Source organism: Danio rerio, chromosome 8, assembly GCF_049306965.1.
Source record: "Danio rerio strain Tuebingen ecotype United States chromosome 8, GRCz12tu, whole genome shotgun sequence".
In the NCBI taxonomy this organism is placed as follows: domain Eukaryota; kingdom Metazoa; phylum Chordata; class Actinopteri; order Cypriniformes; family Danionidae; genus Danio; species Danio rerio.
In genome coordinates, this window is record NC_133183.1 from 44,956,425 (window position 1) to 44,982,500 (window position 26,076).

The 26,076-nt window shown below is 34.2% G+C and overlaps 1 protein-coding gene across 1 annotated transcript in view; it reads right to left on the reverse strand.

Moving 5' to 3' along the window:
• Nucleotides 1-26,076, reverse strand: part of adgra2 (adhesion G protein-coupled receptor A2) — a 132,719-nt gene that overhangs the window by 38,197 nt on the left and 68,446 nt on the right.

Below are 26,076 nucleotides of genomic sequence, written 5' to 3' on the forward strand. Positions count from 1 at the left end.
CAAGACCCTTGCCCTGCTTTCAACATAGTTTCATTTGTCCTGCCTCTGTTTGTGAAAGGAAGAAAATTCCTGCATTTTTAAACCATATCTCAAGACACCTGGTCCCGGAGCTCAAAACCGAGGCAGATCCCTCAAGCAGAGAAAATAGACAAACTCAGAAGGAAGAGAAAGTTGAGATGCTCTCATTAAACCATGGACATTTATAATGTAACTATTCACACAGCAAAGTTACACATTCACAAGTCAAATTTACCTCTTAAACACATGCAGATGTTTCAGCCTGGTCAAAAAAGGGTATACCATATCTTTAAAAGGGCAGTGTATTAAGAAAGTAAATCTGATCTACAATATAATATAATATAATATAATATAATATAATATAATATAATATAATATAATATAATATAATATAATATAATATAATATAATATAATATAATATAATATAATATAATATAAAATAAAATAATATAATATAATATAATATAATATAATATAATATAATATAATATAATATAATACAATATAATATTATATAATATAATTTAATAAGGTGTGCTGCATATTTATATAATTCAATCTTAAATATATTTAAATCAAATAAATATAATATAAACATAATTAATATAATAAGCACAATTTTATTAAGGACAGAATTCTGCTTTTGTAATGTACAATACATCATTCATAAATCAGCATTGTAAATCTACAGCCAGGGCCAGCCCAAGCCAATTTGCCACTTTAGGTAAGATTTACTGTTTATTTATTTTTTTATTTTTTTATACACACATGCTAAAATATAACAAAATATTTACTATAATTGCAATATATTGAAGACTATACACTCTCTGAAATAAAGGTACACGAGCTGTCACTGAGGTGGTACCTATTTAAAAGGTACAAAGATTTTAAGAGGAACACTTTTGTACTTTTTATGTACCCTTAAGGTATTAATGTTGACCTTTTAGGAACAAACTTGTACCTTTTGAAAAGAAACGACCCCAGTGATAGTTTGCGTACCTTTATTTCTGAGAGTGTATTAAACTATAGATACATAACATTTAGCGAAGGTTTTAACTAGAACTAAAAATGAACAATGCATTTGTAACAGTATTTCTTACTTTTGTTGATGCTAGTTATTGAAAAGGAACCTTATTTTTAAATTGTTTCTAGTGATACTATATATAATGAGTAAATATATAATTTGGTAAACGTGTTATGTGATGAGAAATATGACAAGGTTTTGTGACAAAAACTAGGATCTCTGCAACAACAGACACGTTTTTTTGTCAACTTTGCTTATGATCATCCTTCATTCATTCATTACATAACATTAACTCTCTCTATCCGATTTTTCTTCTAGTTTTACTATCCCTTTTTTTTTCACTGGCTACCAGAGTGGTTTGGTTTTTGGTATTGTTTGTTATTGTGATAGTTTACTTATGCATATATCACAATCAGGTAACTATAAAAACTGTGGCTTTGCTGGGGAGAATTGATCATGATCATTGATCAAACCAGGGTGAGTCCCAATTAAATAGTTCTGCTTTTGTAGGACGATCACTTTTGTAATCTTTTAATTCATTCTGTTGAGGTAGCACTGGTAATAAAAAAAAAGAACTGGATTTTTTTTTTTTAAATACTATTTTCGACATCAAACATATTTAGAAATGGAAAGATAATACAATTAAAAGTACAAGCTACAAAATTACAAATACATTTTTTAAATATTTTTGCTTCTTTAGATTTTTTCTTTTTTTAAAGTTGTATTTAATATTTTTCTATAACATATACATTTGGGTAAGTTATTTTGTCAGATAAGCTCCAAATTTGGCTTCAATACTGACTTATCTAAAGCATATAGACATATATAATATTGTATAACTTCCTATGAAAATTATGAATTTAAAAGATAGATTTGTGGGGGGTGTACTAATAAATGCTGAGCACTCTATCTAGGAGCAAGGTGGCAAAAAATATATCCAGGGTCAAATTCATCTTGCCCCAGATGTGTTTTGGAGCCAGCAGTCATATGTTCTGGGGATGCCATAGATTATATAAATTTTGGACAAATATCATTGGATCATATTCATAATATAGAGGTGAAGCATCATCTTTTGACTTAAATTATTTGTGGAGTAATGCCAACCCAAGCTCATTCTAAAAACGTACCTCTATATACATTTCTGGAGAGCGCCAAATACACCCCAAGAGCTACGCTTTTTTGCAGTTTTTGTTTTCATGAATCGCCCAGAGGTCACTGTGTATGCTTTTTCAGATCTCAAATTTCCCTCACAGGTGCCATTAGTGCCTGCTCTTCTTGTGTTAATCCACCAGAGGCTGCTGACGACTGAGTGTTTGACTAACTGAATGACTGACTGACTGACCAATCAACCCCCGAAACCCTCCTCCTTCCCTAAACTCAATCAATAATATTTTCAAAAGCACAAACTGAACCGCCTACCCACTTCCCTAAACCCAACCGACAAAGCAAATCAATGCAAAAAAGAAAAGCCCTCGTCCAATTTTTACCACTTTTTTTAGATTTTACCACATTCTCACTCTGTTATTTACTTGTTTATTTTATTTTTTTGGATTCTATTTTTGTCTTACCCGCTATATGCAAGTGTTTTTCACTGGACTCGAATCCTGTCATCGTTGTCAACTCCTCTCAAGTCCACTGACGTACATATGGCGAGCTAACTGGACAAACTGGTAACAGCGGGAAAGTCGTCCATACAGAGGTAAGTGGTCAGCTGGTAGGCGCAAAAAGGAACGGCATCAAAGTTTAAAAAAAAAACAAATGCAGCCATATGTACTTATGGCTACATATTTCGGGATCTCCAGAAATGTACATAGAGCTACATTTTTAGAATGAGCCTATGTTGAGTAATGCACCTATTAGCTAATCATGTAATCATTGCCTTCACTTCATTATGGTTAGATGCCTGATACTTCTCAGGTGGAAAAAAAACAAAGCCACTATCCCACAAACACTGGGTATTAGAATTGTATCAAATCTTAAAGTTGAGCACCTTAAATATGCCATCAGAGGCTCTACAGAAAAGTGTTATGAGCTTTGGCAGCCTTTTCTGTCTTACATTAAATACTCAGGGGTTACTATATCCAAAGTGAAAGTTTAACCCCAAATTTTTCCTCTTCTCTTTCTTTGGGCATGAGTATGTTTATAGCTATGCACTGTATTCAATATGTGTGTTTGTGTTGTGTGAAAATTGAATACTATTCAAAATCAATAAAAATATTTAAATAATAATAATAAAAAAAAAACCTTCACTCATTTTGATGCTCCTAGAGATTGGCGATGCCCTTAGCGTTTCCCTATTTTGCCTATACTGTATGCCATGGGCCGGACTACATTAGATAATGTTGCAGCATGATCTCATGTGCAGAATATAAACTCGAACATTACACAGCTTGATATCAGATATGCTGTATATATTTGCAAGGAACCAAGACATTTACACTGGCATGACAGAATGCAGCTAGCAAAGTGCTATCCAGTTACATCTGTATAGTCAAGTCAGTGCAACATGATTGACACATTAATAGCAATCAAACGAATATGTGGAGAGACGTGGAGAGGCAGAAGGTGAGAAAGTGACCGCAGGAGAAAGCTATGCACAATTAAGTACATGTGTGAATTCCTGTGAATAAAGAGAACACATTGCGTTCATAGAGAAAATAGGACATATTAGAGTATTTCAGTCTGTGAGTTGCTCAATGAATCTGCTAACAAATGTGTGTGTGTGCCAGTAACGGTGCTCTTAGACAGGGAACAATAGCTGTTTCCTGGCTAGCGTGTCCTAACCCTCATTAGCACTGTGATGAAAAGGGAGACTCTACCCACTGTTTCCTCACACACACACCGCTAGAGTAAAGGTCAGAGCAAAGTGTGCTCTCTGTGTGTGAAGATCAACACAACGGCTCACAGACACTCTCTTATCGCTGAGATGGGGAATTTGGAACAGGCAGAGCTCTCTTCCTAAAGTCTGGAGCGCACACACATACCGCATAAGCATGACTTGAGCTTTATGGTTTTTATTCTGCGTGTTATTCTTGATCGACTTTGAACATATGCATTTGGAAAATTGACAGTCTTGTCTAAATATTTATTGCTGACAAGTGAACTTATTTTGATGTGTATAGTTAATTGTAACCTTAAAATTACATCTGACTTGTTTTTGTTAAAATCTACTTACAGTATTCTTACAGTATTTTTATTCTGTGACATATTGAGCATGAGCCGTGAAGCTAGAATCATGTTGCGTTTCCACTGTCAAGTTAGCAGCATGTAGCGTGTCACGCAAACCCCGCCCCCACAACATCCCCCGAATCAAACATCACACAACCTGCCCAGTTCAGCGGGAATCAGCAAACAGACAAAGGCAAGCACACCATCGCATCATCACAAAATGATTAAAATGAAGACAACCAAAACAAACAAATGACACGTTACTAAACTCTGGAATACCCTAAAGACACGTATCTTTATCTCTGTGCACTAGCATGCACATAAAACACAAATACATAACTTTGAAATTCAAAAGGATTGCTAGGCTACATTCATCATGGTAACAGTAGCCAGCAACACATTCCAAAAAGACATTGTAATTTGAACAGAATCCACACTCATGCTAGTCTGTCTGTCTCCTTAGAGGTTCACATAATTTTGGATCCCACCTGTATTTGTCTCTTTTAGGTTTGGCCAGAGGAAAACTCATCCCAAAACTCATTGGTTTCTCGCAAGGTTTGTTCTCAATTTACTCTGTCAACTGATAGAGTTTTGGTTCCTCCTCACAGTTGCACCTGACTTGCTTTGTTGGGGCTGGTAGATCTTCATACAGTGGATTGTCCTTCAACAATGACATCTACATTAAACTAAACTGAAACTATTTTTATTTAACTAGAACTAGTATTTAACTAGTATTCTACTGCTATGCTTCCTACCTGGTATGCTGAAATGGTCGACAATCTGAAATATATTTTTTAATTTATTATTTAAAAAAACACCTTTTTTTATATATATTTTTTATTTATGGAAAGCTAATTTGATGCAATCTCCATTGTAAAAGCGCTATACAAAAAAAGATGACTTGACTTGACATTTTTGTTAATCCAACAACAAAGCAAGCCCTTTCAAAAATCAAGAAACATACAAAAACAAAGAAAACAAATGGCAAGATCACAGTATACCACACATTTTGAATGTAAAGCCTAGCCCTATGTAATAAAGCAGGGGTGTCCACACTCAGTCCTGGAGGGCCTGTGTCCTGCAAAGTTTAATTTCAACCCCAATCAGACACACCTGGGTTAGCTAATCAAGCTGTCACTAGGCTTACTAGAAACATCCATGCAGGTGTGTTGAGGCAAGTTTGAACTAAATTCTGCAGGACACCGCCCCTCCATTACCAAGTTTGGACACCCCTGTACTAAAGTGTACCTTTCACAAGAACAAAAAATAATAAACAAGCTATTTAATTGCCAAAAGCGAGGGCGGCATGGTGGCTCAGTTGTTAGCACTGTCACCTCAAGTTCCGGCTGGACCAGGAGGCATGTAGAGCTTGCATGTTTTCCCTGTGTTCCTCCGGGGCTTTGGTTTCTCCCACAGTCCAAAGACATGCGGTATAGGTGCACTGTAAAAAATTCTGTTATTTTACCTTCTTTTTCGCTAGCTGGGGTGCTGCATGGGACAAAAAAAAAAAAAAAAAAGTAAAATAATGGACATTAAATTACAGAAATTTTCATAAATTTAAATTTCCAAAAAATTTCTGTAATTTAACGGCTGCTATTTTTCTTTTTTTGGAACCCCAGCTGTGAGAAAAAAAACTGTAAAATAATGGATTTTTTTTACACTGTAAAAGAAATCTGTAATTTTACGGTTTATTTTTGGAAGCTGGGGTACCTGAAAAAATGTAAAATAATGAACGTTAAATTACAGAAATGTCTTTAAATTTAAATTTCCAGTAAATTTCTGTAATTTAACTGCTGTTATTTTACCTTTTTTGTCATCACCCCAGCTGTGGGGGAAAAAAAAACTGTAAAATAACTTTTTTTTTTTTTTTACACTGTAAAAAAATCTGTAATTTTACAGTTTATTTCTGGCAGCTGGGGTACCCCCCAAAAAAGTAAAATAACTGCCATTAAATTACAGAAATATAGCATAAAAAATAAATATTAAATAACAGAAATTTACCAGAAATGTAAATTTAAGTAAATTTCTGTAATTTAATATCCGTCATTTTACGTTATATTTCTGTAATTTAACAGCCGCCATTTTACACTTTTTTTCTGGCAGCTGAGGTAAAACTGTAAAATTACGGATTTTTTTTGAGTGTACAATGTGAAGGGCATCCACTGCATAAAACATGTGCTGGAATAGATGGCGGTTTATTCCGCTGAGGCGACCTCTAAAATAGAGACTAAGCCGAAGGAAAATGAATGAATAATTGCCAATGCCCAACTTCCTGTTTTAATAGCAAAATTGAAAAACATGACCTAAAATCAAAACTTATGTATCTGTCCGGGTCTTCAAAATCATTACTTCACCATCCAAAAAAGGATTTATAAAGAATGATTTTTGATCCATGTCTTTAAATAACATTTAATGCAAGCCAAGTCTGTTGTATAATTTTCCACAGCATATGGTTTATGACCGTCCTAGCAGGACCTTATGTAAGAACATGATGATAGGTATTTAAACAGGCATGCACATGTTTGGATGACAAAGCTTTAATCACTGACCTAAAACAGCATCTTGTGGCATTTTAGCTCTTCCTGGAGATTGAGATAAACACTCTCAAGGATTTATATGGGACGCTATTCTATCAAAAAGTTTTTTTTGTCAAATTTTATTATATCTTTGTGAATTTCTGCAAAAAGGAGTGTTGTCAAAAATAGATTTTTCACTACATTTACACTCAAACATTTTAAAGGCAGATGATGACAGCACTCAAACATTAAAGTGCAAGAAAATGTGATTAAAAGCTGTATTAGCGCATTGTTTTCTATCAAATTAGTCAGCCTCATATAAACAAACACATGTGCATTGCTATGATGTTATAAGCAATACAATATTATCCAACACAATCTCACGGCAATTCGTAACTTTTTCATTTAGTGGCTAATTCGTATTAATTCGTACGATCTAATTCGTACAATTTAGTACGATTTGCTTATCCCCCAATGACGGTTGGGGTTAGGGTTGGGGTCAGGTGCCACGCCTCCTTTTTAAAATCGTACCATTTCGTACGACTGAACTCGTACGAATTCGTACGATTTAGCCATTAAACTGGCAAAACGTAAAATACTTACGTTTTCTCGTGAGATCAGGCTGTATTATCACATAAATTTGATGTTGATTATGCAGCTAATCTGCAGCAGATCTAATTTGTATGATTTCCTTGCATCCGACTGGGATTTTGCTTTAGAAAGAAAACATTATGGCTAGTTTGTTAAAATTAAAACAATGATTTGATTCATTAAAGAAATCATGTTAACAAATTTAAACTGTTAGGACAGGGCAGTTCTTAGACTTTTTAGGTAGGCTAAGGTCCCCCGTCTGGCATTTAAAGTACTCAAATAACTAAAAATTATTTAAATATATATAAAATAAAAATAAATAAATAAACAAACAACATTGAGAAAAACTGTTAACTGAATTTCTTTATCTTACTTTTTTTTTTTATTTAAGTGGTAACTTTGGTTCGATTATTCTGCTGCTTCATCTGCAGATGGGAGAAAATGTAACGTGAAATACACCTAAATCCATGTCTTAGGTTATCAACATTGCTTTCTGTCACTTTAACTAGTTTGGTATGCATTAATGCATTCAGTGCATGTATAGCTGCACAATCAATTATTAAAAGATTGGGTTCTTAATTCAAACTCCCAGGCAATCTTAATTATGCAGTAAATGACTATGATTATATGTATATTAATCATTCAATGATCTCAGCAATGCATTCAAATCTACAGTATGTTTGACAGCATTTTTTTCAACGTATTATAATTTCTGAAGTACAAACAATCAAATAGCACAGATTTACTAACAGTTCTAATAACAGTTCAAAAATAAACAATGATGTATATGGTAAAGATTAAAATATCTGCTTAAAACAACTTGACACTTCAAATGAAGGCTGCAGCAATTGGTGAAGACAACCAACCATCAAAAATGTGTTATTAATTAATTCTTCAAACATTATTATCTAGTAAATAAACAGTTTTTATGAGTGAGTTATTGAATCAATGATTAAAAATGAGACTAAAAATAAATATAATGATTAATTTTTTTAGTTGCTTGTTTACAAGATTATAATTTTACATTTATATTTATTGGGTTTTACTGTGCTCAAATTGCTTTGTTTACACAAATGGATTAAGTGTACAGTACTCATTATAAGTTTTTTTTTTTTTTTTTTTTTTACTTAAATTATTTGTTGCAATTGGTTTCGTCAAATGGTTTGAGTTACCTTAACTTTTTGGGTTTTAAAGTGCAGAACAACTCACAGAAGTCAACCATCAGTCCATTTTGGATTTTTTTAGAGATGAAACACTTGGTCTGAAATATTATAGTCTGATCCTTGACTCAAAAACCATGTAATTCAAACCAAGTTTTGCGATATGTTGCAAAACTACAAATTACATAATGAAATAAAAAATATATATAATGGATCAATTGCAACACTAATAGCCCGCATTAATACATTTCTATAAATGGTTCTTTTAAAATTGATTTGAAACTACTTTGTGCACTCACCAGAAATGTATAGACCATTGCTTAAAAACCATGGAGCTCCAGGTTGATTTGTTAATGCTGATTTTTATAAATAGTTGGTAAAAATCAATTTCACAAGTAAACAAGTGTTCTGATCTATAATTGCAGATGAGATTCAATATAATTATAATGTACTTTACTAAATCAGCAAAACAGTACATTAAAACTTCTAGAATTAGTCTGATTATAATATATATATATATTGAGATACAAATCACAGGCTTAGTTGGAATATGAAGGTGAGAGTGACACAAAGATTATAAAAAGGAAAACGCTAATAAAAGAAAATACTTGTATAATTTAAACAATGAATAGTTCACTGGTGACACTGTAGCGCAGTAGGTAGTGTTGTCGCCTCATAGTGAATGTGCGTGAATGAGTGTGTATGAGTGTTTCCCAGTGATGGGTTGCAGCTGGAAGGGCATCCGCTGCCTAAAAACATCTGCTGGATATTTACTCATCCTTAAGCTGTACTAAACCACACAAACAATATATTTTGAAGTGTTGGTAACAAGACAGTTGACAGCAATTCAATGTATTTTTATGTGTATCTACTTTTCATGTTATTAAAGTTCTTCAAAATATCATATATATCAATATTTAAAATTTTAATTCTTGATTTTTTTTTTTTTTTTTTTTTTTGATGAACGATGCCTTTATTTGGAATCAGCATTTGTTCTATTGAAACATTTGTGTCTAAATAAGAATTTGGATTTGATTTGATTTGATAATACAAGGAAGAATTTGAAGAGGTGTGTTGCTTTGTACAGTTTTAGATCCAAAAGCTTTAGAGGAAGCCATTTTGGTGCCGTATGTCATTTCCTGTCCTAGCACAAAGGTGGTTTCTCATTGATTTTTATGGTTTCCTTTCTGTCTCTTTTTAATGCTGTTTTTCCCATACAGCCAGAGTTCTGAGTGGCCACTAACGCACACATGCTGCTGCTGTTACACAATGGGGTCCTTATAAAGCCGAAATTTACATCGACTCCTACCCAAACAGGAAATCTGAATGTGCCTGCTTCTTATTTTTCCTACTCATTTCCTGCTTTTCCTCTCCTTCCTCAGATTATTGGAATAGTTTTCCTCTATCCAGTCCTTCCTGAGTCAAACGAAACAGCATCTTATCTTCGCATTTTGCAAATTGTCTCCCAATTAAACCACAAAACACACAAAATCAGTATTATAATCTAAAAATATATGTGTAAAATAAGTATTGTCAACTTAATAACCAAAAACACCACTATTCATATTTAGTTTAGCACTGGTTCCTTAAAGAATAAAATATTTTGAAGATTTCAAGATCAAAAAATACATGTATTTTTAAGTCCATGTTGAATGAATGAATGAATGAATGAATTAGTGAATGACTTATTAAATGAATGACCTTAAACAGTTCCATGTATGTGGTTATTTTGAATGTATCTTTTGTTCAGTGGAAGGAGGAAGGTATGCAATGCCAAAAGAAACATTGGGACCGGAACTGTGGAAAAGTACTCTGGCCTGTGCTTGGAGTGTTTACTTCCAGAAATAAATTAGGCATAAAAATGTCAATTTATGCTTTAGGATATTGCTTCAGTCGGACTCCGGAAGGGAGTTTGCTGTCAAATCATTTGAAAAGACACAAACATAGAAGAAAACAAATGCCAAAACCCAGCTTTCATATCACTTAATATTAAATCAATCTAAATGTGTGTTTTCTTCTATCAGTACAGACCAACTAGAATAGTTCATAATTTTCAGTCAAGTCCAAATCAAACTAGTTTAAAAATGCTTAAATATAATAAAAAATGTAAATATGTAACAACATATTAGATTTACACACTATATAAAATTCACAGTGCTTCAAAGCTGAATTTTTTTCTTTTTCTTTTGGAGAAAGTCTTATTTGTTTTATTTCAGCTAGAATATAAGCAGTTTTTAATTTTTTAAAAAACATTTTTAGGTCAAAATTAATGGCCCTTTTAAGCTATATTTGGGCCCTATCATACACCCGGCGCAATGTGGCACAAGGCGCAGCGCAATACTCTTTTGTTACTTTTAGCTCGGCGCAAGGGTCATTTTGAGGTATCACGCCAAGCTGTTTAAATAGCAAATGCATTTGCGCTCAAATGTGCGCCCATAGGCGTTCTGGTCTAAAAAAGCAGGCGTGTTTTGGCGCGTTGCTATTTTGAGAAACTGTAAATAGTCTGATCTTTAGACCAGAACAAAGTCGGTCTATTGTCTGGCGCAAAGTGCGCCTGGCTTACACACTACAAACAAGATGCAGAGCAATACATCTTTACATATGAAAAATATATAATATCTTAAGGATATATATATATACAGTTGAAGTCAGAATTATTAGCCCCCCTAAATTATTAGCACCCCTGTTTATTTTTTTCCCCAATTTCTGTTTAATGGAGGGAAGATTGTTTCAGCACATTTCTAAGCATAATAGTTTTAAAAACCTATTTCTAATAACTGATTTATTTTATCTTTGCCATGATGACAGTAAATAATATTTTACTTGATATTTTTCAAGACACTTCTATGCAGCTTAAAGTGACATTTAAAGGCTTTACTAGGTTAATAAGGTGAACTAGGCAGGTTAGGGTAATTAAGCAACTTATTCTATAATGATGGTTTGTTCTGTAGACTATCGGAAAAAAAAATAGCTTTAAGGGGCTAATAATTTTGTCCCAAAAATTGTTTTTAAAAAATTCAAAACTGCTTTTATTCTAGCCAAAATAAAACAAATAAGTCTTTTTTTAGAAGAAAAAATATTATCAGACATACTGTGAAAATATTCTTGCTCTGTCAAACATCATTTGGGAAATAGTTAAAAAAGAAAAAAAAAATCAAAAGGGGGCTAATAATTCTGACTTCAACTGTATATATATATATATATATATATATATATATATATATATATATATATATATATATATATATATATATATATATATATATATAATAAGGATATATACAGGATATAAATATAAATGATTAAAATATTACAAAACATATTAATTTCTAGCCTACATGAAGATTTAAAAACCACTGCCTTACTTTCTTCATCTCGGGAGGCTTTTTCAGTTCATTCAATTTGCTTTTGTATAATGTTATTATTATTAGCAGTAATAATTATATCCATATTTATATTTATTTTATTTAAAACAAGCTTAGATTTGTCGACCTGTCAAATTTTACACCATATGGGGCATGGCAGGTGTATTTGGAAATATCTCAGTATTTTGACCACACTTGTTTATTATTGTTCATTTATTCGTTTGCTAGAAATTAGAACTGAATTTAGAAATAGTTTTGAAACAAATCTTTGCGCTTAACAAACAAAATTAATTATTTATAGGCTAATTGATGTCTGTGAGTAAAGGTTTCCCTATCCACGAGAGCAAAAGCGAAAGTGAACTTACTTTATGTCAAAATGCGCTTATGGCGCGACGCAGCTGGCTCTTAAAGGGAATGGGAGATGAGGCTCTAATTGGTTTATTCTTAAAACACACCTATAACTAATTTAGAAAATAAACTCAACCCTTTTAGACCATGCGCCATGGCGCAAAGCGTATTTTCCCATCCTTAAATCATTGTTATACAATAACTTGCCTAATTACCCCCTGCCTAGTCAACCTAATTATCCTAGTTAAGTCTTTAAATGTCACTTTATGCTGTATAGAAGTGCCTTGAAAAATATCTAGTAAAATATGATCTACTGTCATCATGGCAAAGATAAAATAAATCAGTTATTAAAAATGAGTTATTAAAACTATCATGTTTAGAAATGTGTTGAAAAAAATCTTCTCTTCGTTAAACAGAAATTAGGGACAAAAATAAACAGGGGTGGCTAATAATTCTGACTTTAATTCTGACTTTAATAGTTTTAAGGAAAACAATTATAATGCAATACGCTGGTAAATTACAGGTCAAGTGTTGAAAAGCAAAGTATTCTTTGAAAAGCAGTTTGAGATAAGCCATACCACCAGCAGGGAACGGTTCATGTAAAGGTCTGTGAAAGTGATTTTGTGCCTCTTTGGGATAGCATAAATACTCATGGTTAACTTGTAAACACAAACTTCGTTAGGGGACAAGCAAGTCAATTGGTTAATATACAGTATGTACGATTTCTAAAAGCAAACGTGTTGTGTAAGAATCATCATTTCATTCTATTTTCTTTTCAGCTTAGTCCCTTAATTATTCAGGGATCGTCACAGCGGAATGAACCACCAAGTTATTCAGCATATGTTTTATGCAGTGGATGCCCTTCCAACTGCAACCCATCACTAGGAGTGGGTAGCACGTTCGCCTCACAGCAAGAAGGTTAGGTAGTGTATGTGTGTGAATGAGTGCATATAGATGTTTGAATTGGTTCGAATGAATGGTATATAATTATGTTGGTAAAACTTAGCTCATCATTCTCAGATTATCTGGCATCTGAAAACATTCTGCACCAGAGTGTGCCAATGGTGATTCTGACGAACTATAATCCTTCACAATGGAGTGCAAACTGGCATTCGTATCATCGTCCATTTGTTAGCAATCCCTATCTTCCAACAATCTAAACGGTTCCCAAAGGGCAAAATCAGGCACTGCCCTACATTTGTTTTCTCATTTAAGAAACTATTTCAATTTGATGTGTCACGATAAGGGAATAAAAGACTAGCATAGCATTTTAACTAGCATAGCAAAAATAGTTTTTTGAAGACAATCACCTATTGCACCTTTAATGGTATTTATATTTCAAAACCTAGACTACAGAACCAGAAATTTTGCAGAAGTCCAACTATAAATATCTTGGAAAAGATGCTATTTTCAATCAAAGATATTATATGTTTGGCTGGCAAACAATACTTTAAGAGTCAGCATTGAAGCATTGTCACAAGGCCAGTGTGAGTACAAAGAAACAGCTGTCTGACAGCCCAAAACACAAAGTGAGTGATTGAATGCACAATGACGGGCTATGTGTGAACACTGTTGCATGTAGGAGGACTTTGAAATCGAGTCAGTTCGGGTTTTAGCAGGGCAAAATGAAAAGGGTATTTTGTAGACGTGAAAGAACAGCACTCAGACCCAATAAAAAAAGTGTACGTTGTAAATTAAATTCAGCTGTGAACTTCAGAGAAGCAGTGAAAATCTACTCTCGTCTGCTCTTTCACCAATTTTTCAGTCTGAACGCATGCTCTGTCACTTCATCCTGCTTTTCTTTTTCTAAAAAAGTCCAGACGCTATCAGGTCCTGCAAGCAACATAAACACATCCACACTAGCACACAAGCTCACAAACACACCCCTTGCCTTCAATTTATCTAATAGTCACATCTGGAGTCTATCAACTCCAGTGGTCGACCCCCACCCCCCCCTTCTCCTTCCTCACAAACTCCTCTTTTCCTGCTCTGTCCCGTTCCCTTAACACTTTCTTCTCCGCGTCGCTACTGAATATGAAGCCTGAGATAACTCCAGCAACTGAATATTCAGTCCCTGCTGTTAGGCGTGTTTATTGGCTTGACGTCTCAACAACTTGAAATGAACTTTGGAAGAAGAACTTGGACCGGTTGTTCTGCTGTGGAGGAGTTTCGTAAAGCATTTGAGTAAACACTGAGACAAAGCTAATGCAGTCCAGACAAATCAAGTCTAGTCAAAGTTTTCACATCTACAGAGATTGCAATTAACAAAGTTTTTCATTGTTTCCAGTTGTAAAAAAGTGAAATTAAATGTGAAATATTGCAAGTTGCTTGCAAATTATTTTAAAATATATATATTGTTTAAGTTTGTATTAAATGTAATTTGTTTAAGTTAACAGTGCATTTGTGAACAACTTATAGTTGGGTACAGCTTGACATGTGACTGTATTTTGAATTAAACTGTATTGTTTTAACTATTTCAAGAATGACATGTCTTTTTGGCTTAGTCCCTTTATGAAGAAATATCACACTCTTAGCAGTGCGATATGGCTGTATATCAGCACTGGTGGGAGGCGTGCGTTGGCTTTAGTGCCTTAGCGTCCCACCAGTGCTGATATACAGCCATATTACACTGCTAAGAGTGTGATAATGCGTTTATATAACAGTTTGACGGCAAAATATACATTCATGTATATAAATAAAAGAAAATTATAAAACACAGAGAGTCTAAAACCCTTTTTTATTAGGAACTACTTTCTTCTGGGGCGAAGCAGCGGCGCAGTAGGTAGTGCTGTTGCCTAACAGCAAAAAGGTTGCTTGGTCACTGGTTCGAGCCTTGGCTCAGTTGGCATTACTGTGTGGAGTTTGCATGTTCTCCCTGCGTTCGCATGGTTTTCCTCCGAGTGCTCTGGTTTCCCCCACAGTCCAATGACATGTGGTATGGGTGAATTGGGTAAGCTAAATTGTCCGTAGTGTATGAGTGTGTGTGAATGAGTGTTTGTGGAAGACATGCCATCTATCTACAGAGATAACTTCTTACAGTGTTACAGTCTACAGTTTTTCTCTGTTGCAATCGGGATATCACGATAATTAACCCAGAAAAAAGCAATGACCAGACTGCTGTTGTGTTTGTGATAAGGAAAAATGCTAAACATATGAAGACTTTGCGTATTTCTTTCTGCCAACACAACACACATTCCTGATATTTGAGCAAATTGGTATAAATACAGCACTACAACATACAAAAGAGAGAGAATGACTTAGAATATCGGGATTCAAGGAGTTTTCCGGGAGACAGAAAAATATGGGAGAAGGGCGAAGATAGAGATGGATAAACAGGATTGTTGGCAGTATGTTGTATAGTGTTTCTGCTTGTTGCTGACTGTATGTGGGAGGAGTAATACACAAAGGTGAAGGGTGAAGAGGCCTTTGTGTGATGTTGCTGCTAAAATATCACACGGCTATCAGCCAATATATATATAGAGCTGTCAATCGATACAAAAAAACTAATTAATCACATTTTTTTTAATTAATCGTCTTTTAAAGCATTTAAAAGAATGAAACTTTTGGCTATTTAAATGTAAAATGAATGTAAACACAAGACAAGAACTACATAAATTTATATTTTTTTATTAGTTTTTTGTTTAACTTATAACACAGATTTCTTTATGTAAACAACATACCAATAATAAACCATTAGGATCCTGGCTCGACCGCCATATTTATTACAGAAATAAAAACACAGGCATGTTAGTGCCATTCAAATTTTAAAACAATCAATTTTGAAAATAATCAAAGAATTGATTTCCATGTTTATTATAAGTGGACTGCAAAAAAAAAAAAAAAGCCAAAATACAGGCATTGTAAATATGGAAACTAGAAAATAATAATAGTAATAATAATAATAATAATAATAATAATAATAATAATAAAAGTATTGAATACAAACAATTGCACTCATTGAAAAGTTGTATTGATGATAGTTGAGAACATTAATTATAAGGTAGAAACAATTTCGCTTAGTCCTCCTTTACATTCAGCCAGTTGCTAAGACAGTCCAGTCTGTTGACATTATTGGGGGACAATGTGGACCTTTTTTTCTTTTTTGAATGATGTGAGCTGAGAGTGAGAACAGGCAGGATCACAAGCAGGATCACTGAATCAGCATATGCATTTTGGTGCCTAATTTTGTTGCCACAGGTACTGCAACAAGGACGTAAAAAGCATCAAGCGGTACATCAAAGGCATGCACGGGTACGCTTTGTGTCACACCAAAGATTAATTCTTACAGGGACTTTGGTCACACCATCCCTGAACATTTAAACAACTTTGAGGGATACGGACAATGACGTTTAGGCATTTGTTCTTGTTGCTAGGAAACACGTGTGCGCACACACACAGACATACACACACACATAACGCACGCAGGACAGGGCAACCGGAGCGACTTCCTTCAGATTCAACACGCATGATCGCGTTCATCAAATTTGCTTAAACTAAGCGTTCTAAAGTATGGCTGTGTTAAACAAGGATTCTGAAAAAAATCAAGGTGAAGCAGATGCTTTACAAAAGTAACGTTTAGGGGGTAACAGGTCAAACTTACTGAAACATTGAAGGGCGCATGCTTAAAGATAGAGGAATGCGCTGTCTTTGGCAGCTCTCAACTTCATCTGGCACTTTCACTGATACATTACATGGACACCAATACTCCAATTTTATATGTTTAAGATAATACTCTTATCAAGAGTTTATCATGTAGTGATTTTTGATTACCCTAAAGGAAACGAAATGCGGAGGTTTTTTTTTTCCTTTCGCCATGCGGTAAAACAAAAGCTGTAAGTTAAAAATGAAACATACGAAATTAGATGAAACTCTGGAGGAAACGCTGGATAGCCTGGTAACGTGACATTTATTGTTTTATACTGAAACTTGCCCTCAAAAAGTGCTTCCTTGGTCTTATCCATATTTCTTTGCATGTTGAACACACGTCGACCACAACTGGAAATAAAAAAAAAAAACTGCAACTGCGTTAATTGCGTACATTTTTTTAACTGGTTAAATATTTCAAATGAATCGCATACTTTAACGCACTATTTTTGACATTCCTAATATATATATATATATATATATATATATATATATATATATATATATATATATATATATATATATATATAATAAATATATATATTTATAATAAATAAGTATATATATATATATATATATATATATATATATTAGGGATGTAACGGTATTGTAAATACCGTCATACCGTAATAGAAATTTTTTTCCGATATTACCGTAGTCGCATGACTCGATAAAACTATAGGTCTTCTGAGAAAATTTGCTTAGGCGAATGAAGCGAACGGGATGTAGCGGAAACTACAATTCCCATCAGCCCAGACGTGGCCATCATCCTTTGCGGTCTGTTGTCGCTACAGATCCAGTAATGCAGAAATGGAGTGTGCTCCTAGTAGCGGGGATGAAAAAGAGCTGGAAATTATCGAACCTAAAGCAGGTGTTGTCGCCGCGCGCGTACTGATAGCGGTGTTGTCACGCGCGTTCTGATCAGCTGTGTTGTCGTGCGCATACTGTAAAGCGGGGAGGGGGGGTTGAGCGCGCACACTCAAGAGCGGTGTTGTCGCGCGCCTACTGAAGGGCGGGACGGAGGGTGTGTCGCGTCGCGGGGGCACTTTTGATCATTTTGGAAGGGCATTTTCTATCCAAGACTAAAAAGGGCATGTGCACTGCACAGGTTGAGCCCTATGTGTGCATGTGCCTGCAAGTTGGGGAATACGACTAATAACAGTCATGGGGACTGCAGAAACACAGCACACTGTTCAGATTGATGCAGACATTGACTTGTACCGCAAAGAGACCTCTATCTTACCCATGGCTTGTCCTCTCAAGTGGGGGAAAGACAATGCACAACGTTACCCACTGCTGTCAACCTGGGCCAAGTCATATCTCTGTCCCAGAAACTTCAGTCCCAAATGAGAGGGGTTTTTTCTGTTGCAGGGGACATTGTAAATACCGAGATACCAGCTTTTACCAGATTATAGTTATATGATAATTTTACTTAAAACCCATCTCTGGTAAGTGGGTGAGTGATTAAATGTTGAATGTGATGAGTTTTCAACAATACTAAATTGAAACTTTATTTTTTTACATGGTTTAATATTTTTTTGTTATTAAAATTGAAGTTCCTGTTTCAAAGCTTACAGATAGATGGCTAATTTGTATGTCATTGACACTTTTGGCACTTTTTTGGAGTATTTTTTGGAGTATTTTTTGTAGTTTTGTTTTTCCTGTAAATGATTCAATAAATACTGTACCGTGACATTCATACCGAGGTATTACCGTACCGAGAAATTCTGATACCGTTACATCCCTAATATATATATATATATATATATATATATATATATATATATATATATATATATATATATATATATATATATATATATATATATATATATATATATATGTTATGATGTTATGATTAATTCATTCATTCATTCATTCAGTTTATTTGTTCCTAGCTTAAAGTATTATCCCTAGTTAATCCACACAGGATTGTTGGGCTGGATGTTTAATCAAAATAAGAAGCTGACTGAATCCACATCTGTCTTTCAGTAGCTTTGTTTATTAGGGGAAAAGATGGTTAAATTCACTGCCACTGCCACTACCCTTCAGATTTTATGAGCAGGCCATAGCGGTGACCAGCACACATACTTACCTACATTGGAAACAATGTTCATCTTAAAGAAATATTTATTCATTAATTTTCCTTCAGCTTCAGCAGTCCCTTATTTATAAGGGGTCACACAGTGAAATGAATCGCCAACTATTCCAGGATATGGTTTAGACAGCGGATGCCCTTCCAGCTGCAACCCAATATTACTCCCTCATTCATACTTATAGACTTCGGCCAATTTAGTTTATTGGATTCACCTAAACTGCATGTCTTTAAACTGTAAGGGAAAATTATTTTTATCTTAATTTTTTTTTGCTGGACTATCCATGAAAGACATTATATGCATGTGTTTGATGCAAAGGATGTTTAAAAAAGTATGCATTAACTTTATACTAACGTATAACAATAATAATAATAATAATAATAATAATAATAATAATAATAATAATAATAGGGTGGCACGGTGGAACAGTGGGTAGAACAATCACCTCACAGCATGAAGGTCGCTGGTTTCAAGCCCCTGGCTGGGTCAATTGGCATTTCTGTGTGGAGTTTGCATGTTCTCTGCATGTTCACATGGGAAGTGTGCTCCGGTTACCCGGTACAGGTGAATTGGGTAAGCTAAATTATGTGTATGTATGTTTCCCAGTGATGGGTTGCCATTCATAAGCTTATTTGTCCTATTTTGACTACTGTGCCATAGCAAATTGTGAAATTAACCCATTGTGAAATTAACCTAACTGTTGGCTCTCATGAATTATTTTTCACCATCCAGCTGTGTGAGAAAACACACAATCTGATGTAAAAAAAAAAAAAAAAGTCATCTTTCACTATTGACCTTCTTGTTTTTAAATAAAGAAAACATTTTAAAAGTAACTTTTATTTTAAATCTTGGAGCTTATTCTTGAAACAAAAAAATGACCAATAAAAAGGTGTGAAGCACCAAAAGTGGCCTATATTACAATGAATTTAAATACAAATTCAACTAATGTTGTTATCACTGAATATTCAAATGTACTGTTTTTTTTTTTTAAATATGCTAAACACATGGTGAAGCTCTACAATATTATTATTGTTTTATCTTTTATTATTATTATTTTTCAAATAAAGTCCGACTGAAAAATCTGATTGAGGAAAGTTGAATGTTCTGGCCAGTTTGTTATTTGGCTAATAAATGGCAACAGCCTGCAATTTTTTTTTATAATTTTTTTTTTAACAGATTCCTATTTTTTCTAATGATGTATGATGTAATAAATTTATATTTAAAAAAGTATTTATTTATATATCTTTATTTTAAATCTTAAGGAAATATTTTAGAACATTAAAAAGTGTGGTTATGATGACCACCACGCAAGTTAATCAAGCTAAAAGTTAATAAAAGTAAATAGCTAAATTAAATAGAAAATAAAGCAAATAACTCCAAAAAAGTCCACTTTTTGATGAAAAAAGACACACCCCTTTCAGTGGGCTGACTACGGAGGATACAATCAGCCAGCGCAGTCATCCCTCCATCGTAAAAAGCGACATTTTGTTTTCGGTTTGTTTACTTGCAGGAGTTCCATTGCCATTTTCCAGCACATTAATTCTGACCAATTGAAAAGCAGTAAAAAAATTATTTTAATAACATCTGGCCAATGGGTGATGTGGATGTTGTCACATGACTGCATTTTGGTTCTTTTCAACTGGTTTAGACCAAAGCAATCGGTGTGGGGTGAAAAGGACCCAAAAACGGCAAAAAAATGCTACAATGTATTATTTGTTGCCCTTGGTCCAGACCAAATGAACCGAACCACAGATGTGAAAGCACCCTAAATCTTCCTTAAATCCCCTCTCTCTCTCTCTCTCTCTCTCTCTCTCTCTCTCTCTCTCTCTCTCTCTCTCATTATTCTCATTAGCTCTGCTCAAATCAGTGCTAGACAGGCCACTGTGATCTGTTCACACACTTGTTAGGGTCGCCGCTCGTTAGCAGGGACCAGCCTCATTACAGGATATGTGTGTGTGTACGTGTCTATGTGGCTGAGAGCTGTTATAGGGGACGGCGCTGGGTGGAAAATTTAATTTAGTAGATCAAGGAGGAAAAAAAACGCGGGTTTGGCTGAGTGTGCTTATATGGCTTCAGGTGAAAATTGCTCCTTCCATATAACATGCTAGTGATTGTGTGAATGAAAGCCAAGACAACGTGAAGGCACACTTACACACAGGCACACTAGCATGTGGCCCTCGCGACATCCTACAGCAGCCTGCTGAGTTCTATAAGGGTATAAAACAAACACGGCTAAACATCGCTCTCATTGGGTGGTTTGGCGAGCTATGAAGGACTTCTTTTCTTTGAGGAGGTCTGCTTTAATGAAAGGGAGGACTGTGTGTATAAGGAGCTACCAGAGAACCAGCCTCTCCTTCTGCCCTCTGGCACTACTATAATACTACCACGCTGTAGTCCTTATAGATGTGCACACTAAATAAAATTTATTTTATATTGTCTAAAGCCTGGCTCAAACTGTGCGATTATTTTAATAATTCTAATTTATTAGCTTGTCAGGCTGCATGGATATGATGCTCATGTCACACTATATATCAGTTGTCAATGTCAAAGTAGTGCAATACTGGATAAACATCTACACTGTAAAAAAAATCTGGAGTGCTGAAAAAAGTAAAATAACTAAATAATAAATAAATTACATATATTTACTGTAAAAATACAGACTTTAAATTACAGAAATTTCCTTAAATTAAAATTTCTGGTAAATTTCTGATACTTAACATCTGCTATTTTACAGTAAATTTCTGTCTTTATTTTCCACTTAAAAAAAAAACAAAAACAAAAAAACTGTAAAATAAACTTTTTTATTTTTTTTTATTTTTTTTTTTTTTACAGTGTATGTTGATTCTGGAACATAAATTTTGTTGGAAAATTTAAATCCAAACTGATTCCCTACACCTAAACCCAACCATAACTGTAAATTATTCCCAAAATCAGAAAGGAATTATAGTTTGATAATTAATCCTGTAGAAGTGTATAAACTGTAAGCCTAAACTAAAAATAAAGCACGAATGGTAGCATTCATTAACAAAGAGTAGTACAATTCAAAAACCTGTTCATTATACATAACTACAGTTTTTACCCATGTGGATATGGAAGGCAAACAAAAGTGTGGAGGCATAGTCTACATTATTAATTATTTATTTTTGTAAAGGGGAAAAGTGCTCCACAATAATATTTGTCTAGTTGTGTCGCAAGGGTAACATTCTTATTTTTTTGTTCTGTCGATACACTTACCATAAACAAACATTCACCGCTGCTGATGTTTGTATCTGATTTTTATATAACACATTAAGCTAGACCTCCATATATCCATATATACAACTAGACCTGTATATAATCTTTATTGGTGCTGTCAAACGAAATATCATTTTGGATGTATTGAATAAATGTTTATTACATGCCACCTTTTCTTTCGTTTTTCAGTCAGTTTCTTGAACTTCCCCCTTTACATTGCAAGAATTAGATGCTTTGTTTCCAGTGAGGACTTAGAGAAACTTGTCCATGCTTTTATCAGCAGCAGGGTGGATTATGGATTCCTCACTGGCCTTCCCAAAAAGACAATCAGACAGTTGCAGCTCATCCTGAACGCTACGGCAGGATTCTGACAAGCCCAGAAAATCAGAGCACATCAAACCTGTCCTCAGGTGTTTACACTGGCTCCCAGTTACATTCACAATAGATTTTAAAGTATTACTAGTCTATAAATCACTAAATGGCCTCAATACATTACAGATATGATCAGTGAATACAAACCTAACAGATCACTCAGATCTTTAGGATTATATATACTAGAAATTACAAGAGTTCAGTCAAAGCAGGGTAAATCGGCCTACAGTTACTACACCCCTTTCTGCTGGAATCAGTTTCCAGAAATGATCAGATGTGCTTCAACAGTAGGTATATTCCAATCCAGACTGAAAACACATCTGTTTAGCTGTGCCTTTACTTGATTAGCACTGTGCTACGTCTGAAAGATCGTACTATTATGTCTTTCTTTTCTTTTTTATTCTTAATAAGCTGTTTTAACAGATTTTAATGTTTTGATCTGCTTTTCATCTGTTTAATCTGTTATTATTTGTTTTTTTATACTAGTCTATTTTATTCTTTTTTATGTAAAGCACTTTGAATTTCCACTGTGTATGAAATGTGCTATATAAATAAACTTGCATTGCCTTGTCTTCATAAGCAAAAACTATTGGAAGTCAATAAAAGCTGCTTTGCATTTTTAGTTTTGGCTGATTTTAACAATTATAAACATCATAAAACAAAAACATTTTGATGATCAGATTCTATGTAGAAGAAGTCCCGCACGTCATCTGTGACGCCATGTGAAAGCAACTTATACTGTACATAGTTTAAATATAGACCATATTATTTCCAAGTTAATTTTTCAGGAAAATCTGAAATTCTTTTCAAAATCCACTCGGGTTAAAAACTAAAAAAAAAAAAAATAATAATAAGTTAGATACATACCAGATATTAATACATATAATGCAGTCCTTGCTGATAATTAATGGAATATCATAAATGCGTAACAATAGATATATTAATACATTACATTATGCTCTCTGTTGTTTAAACTAAGTTTATTTAATATGTAGGTAGAAGTTTTAACCAATAAAATTAGAACTGTGACTTAAACATTAGTTTGATATTTCTGAATAAATTAAAACAATCTGGAGGTAGGGAGAGAGAAAAGAGAGAGAGAGAGAGAGAGAGAGAGAGAGAGAGATTGAGAGAGAGAGAGAGAGATACAGCTGTTTAGAGAATACTTAGAGCCTTGAAGCAACGCCAAAACAGTCTAAGATATTTCCATAATAGGATGCACAGCACACAACACATGGAAAGACAGAAAACAGCCAGACAAAAAGACAAAGTGTTTCGTTTTTGTGTGTGTCATATCGATAAAATATGTGTCATGATAAAGAATGCGTTGACATAAATTCTGTGAAATACTCCTTAGATAGCCCTTTGAGAGAGAAGAGAATACGAGTGAATGATGTAGTGAACGTCAGTTGTCATATCGGCTATTAATAATTATATAAAAACACTCCTAAACACGAATACAACATATGCTGCAGGTTTAGGGTAGACAGCAGTAAGATCTCCCTGTCCTGGGATGACTGCTCCACAGAATGCACAGATAAGATAAACTCCCAGCAGCATGTTACGCTACACATAGGCTGGAAACAATGAACAGAGATATGTGCGCACACACAAGCTGTTGTTTTAAAACAAGAATAAACAGTGTAACAATGGAGGAGGACACACACACGCACTATCGCACCAACCTGTAACTCTGCATGAAGTCAAGTCCCAGGAAATGATGGGAAATTTGTTTTGCTACACATTATACAAACACCTGTAATCATAGTCTTTCGGGCAGACTGAACTGAATGATCATGGTTTCAGCCTGTGCATGCTGATTCTGATCCTCGAGGACCTAAATTTAGAGAGTATTCTTAAGCATTTGTAGGCATTTTTTTTTTTAAACTGGAATGTGTGTCTCTTGTGATCTGATCGAACAAAATTAAGTCTCTTTTTACCGTGTAAACAGGGCAGCATCAGTCATGTTAAATTTGCTGTCTTCCTTCATCTCATCTGTGTAGTCATCCTTGCCTTTCTCATAGTAATCTTCATAAACTAGACTACATAATGTGCATGATTGCTTTAATTGAAAAGGCTGTGCGCTGCAGCTAGGAGGAGGATCAATGGCGGATTTAAGCTTCGGTCACACTAGAGTTTAAGCATGTGAAATTCTGTCGTATGGCGCTGCGAAAGGTTAAATAAAATGATTAGACATTTAAAAAAGCGAGCGATTGGTCCATATTTTAATTTTTTGTCCAGAGAGGTCATGTTTTGATCCTCGAATGGTCTCACGCAGTCAAATGATGCAATTTCACACATCAGAGTTTACCATGCTTGAACTTAGCTGTGAAACTTGGCGCATGAACTTGCGTTTCTGGTCTGACGCATTTGTGTATGAATAGAAGTCTATGGGGGGAAAAGTGCAGTGTGACTGCAGCTTTAGGCATGGGCAATATGGGTGATCACGCAGGGTGGCTTCTTGCTGGGGGCGGCACGAGGAGACAGTGCAAACAATTATTATTATTGTTTTAAGCCCTCTAGTAAAAACATTGAGATCCTATTTATTTTATGCAAGTGTATTAATTTAGAGTGGTAATCCCAGAACAAAAATGTTAGGGGTCATTTACATTTTGCGTCTTTTGCAAGCTCAAGTTTGTTATTCTCTATGTGCAACAGAAACAATGCTGGTGAGAACAAACTGACGTTTGCGTGCAAAAAAACATATGCACCGCTCATGCACTGTGAAACCGGAGTATAACAGCCTTTTATGTCAGCACACAGCAAGTTTTGGAAGTCGACAAAACTAAACTCTATATAATAATATGATGATGATGATGATGATTTTATTTTAGGGAGGTAAGACTTAATAACCATAATTCTCATCCATGTGTTGGGTCTAAGAGAACAGATAATTCCATAAAACATTTTTTTTTTCATATTTTATAGAATTGTCATAATTATTATTCATGCAAAAGATTTCTTACATGATCTTGTCATATCACTTCAGTTCTGTCTTTACATTGTTGTCCAGTTATGTCCAGCTATGTTTTTTTTGTTGTTATATTTTTACTGCCGCCTAGTTTTTGACCTCTTGCCTGTTTTTGACTATGTTTTGGAAGGTCTGTATGTACCAGATTGCCCTTTTGACCATCGCCTGCTTACACAAATACTCTTGTTAAATTGCACAAAACTGACAATACTGATGGTACAGTGTTTTTTTGTTGTTGTTGTTGCTCTCCTTTGCTTTGCTTTTAATATTCTTCAATCTTGTCTTAAGGGTCTAAAATTGGTTTTAAAATTAGACAAATCTAAATTAATGATTTTCAAAAATTGTCCCACCTCTGTGCAGAACTAACCATTAATTACCACTGTCCAAGGTGAACAAATAAATTTTTTTTCTTTTTCCAGCAACAAATATTTAGGCTTTTTAATTGATCAGGAGATTTCCTTCAAAACAACACAAATTTGGCAAATTTGGTTCCAAAATGGATATTATTAATAATACATTTTTTTATAATAAATATAAATAAATTTCTATATTTATTGAAAATAAATG